The sequence below is a fragment of the Anneissia japonica genome, unplaced genomic scaffold (genome assembly GCF_011630105.1).
Source record: "Anneissia japonica isolate Jap-2015-1 unplaced genomic scaffold, ASM1163010v1 scaffold935_len144941_cov109, whole genome shotgun sequence".
Lineage (NCBI taxonomy): Eukaryota > Metazoa > Echinodermata > Crinoidea > Comatulida > Comatulidae > Anneissia > Anneissia japonica.
The window spans coordinates 57,465-59,214 of NW_022703082.1; positions in this window are offsets into that span (position 1 = coordinate 57,465).

Here is a 1,750-nt window from a genome sequence, read left to right on the forward strand (position 1 = left end):
TTCACCATCATTACACATTGAGGCCCTTCTTTTAGGTAAAACGATCTAGTTTAAATTTTCTTTCTCAAGGAACTATTATGTTTTTAAATAACTTAGTAGGCAAAGGAAGGCAAGCACAAGCTTTAACCCTAACAAATGCTCGCGAAGCGCGGGAATAATCTTTGTGTTTTTAATTCTAATTTCGTCGGAATTGATCAAAACTCCCTATCAATGTGCAATTTTTTTAGAGGAATTTGGCCTACCTCAACAAAATATGCGATTTAAAATTTTCAGGCACTTTCCCGGGTGAAAAGGGCATTCAATGGGGAAAGATTTTCCACGGATGGATATTTTCCCCTTGTCCCCCGGTGGTTACGGCACTGCGGTGAATACTTGGCGGCTTAGATCAGATGCGATAAGGACACTTTTTGAAGTGGTTGCAGGCCGGGGTATTGTGATATCTGTTCATTATATCTTCCTTTTTATTCTTGTCTTTTTTTTTCTCTTGTCTTTTTCTTTTCCTTTTCCTTTCTTTTTCTTTCCCCTTCTTTCTCTTTCCCTCCCTCTCCCCTCTTTCTTTTCTCTTCTTACCCAGCCCGGTATGACGGCTTGGTCAGCTCGGTAAAAACCGTCAGGGAGGACAGTCTACCTCCTGGTCCCCCGCCTGTTACGCCACTGCTTATAAGGTGAATGGGAATAGGAATCATGCAGATCTGGAATCGAATCTAAGGGGGGTGGGTCAACATTCCTCCCCCGGGAAAATTTTGATTTCTTGATGGCGGGAAATGACCTTTCTCGACTTTTGAGTTAGGTGTCTAATGACTTTGTTCTTCAAAATTCAAGGTTTCCCCCTCATGAAAACAGTAAGGTAAACTTTCTCATTATAGTAAATAGGCCTGTTATGTGTGTATACATACATTTAAAAAAATTGAGTAGTTGCATAAGATTTTTTCCATGAGATGAATCCCAAAAAGAAAGGAGGGTCCGGGGGTTCTTCCCCAGGAAAATTTTGATTCCTAGAAGGCAGGAAATGAGCTTTCCCGACTTCTGAGGTGTCTTTTAAATTAAAGTCATTAAAAAATACTTCAGAAGTCGGGAAATCTCATTATCCACCATTTAAAAATCAACATTTTCCCGGGAAGAACTCGAACCTCCCTTTCTCTGGATTCATTATAATAATTTTCAAGAGGCGAACACCTTGAATTTTGAAGAACTTAAAAGTAATTAAGTTCTTCAAAATTCAAGATTTTCCACTCTTGAAAACGGTCAGATAATTTTTTCCCATTGTTATTACAGTTATTAGGCCTTATGTGTGTATACATACATAAAAAAAGATTTCTAGATGGCGGGAGATGAGCTTTCCTGACTTCTAAAATTCTTTTAATGACTTTTAAAGCTCTTCAAAATTCAAGGTTTTCCCCTCTTGAAATAGGTCAGGTAAATTTTTCTCATTTTTTATTTCATGTGTGTATACATACGGTACATAAACAAATGAGTATTTGCATGCGTATTCTTTTTTCCATGAAAAGAAATCAGCTCACGGGTCCTGAAACGGTAGGTCTAGGATTATTTTCTTTTTACCCTTTTTTGTTGCCCAGGGGAGGGGTAAGGACCAATGACCCCCCTCCACCAAATCCACCAATATGAATTGCAAGAAAATGTAACTCGGTCGGGTACTGGATAAACATTCTCTTTCCCATCCTTCTCCTCCTTCTTCCCTCCTTTTTTTGCATTTCCGATCATACAAAAATCTCCAGACATTATATATTTT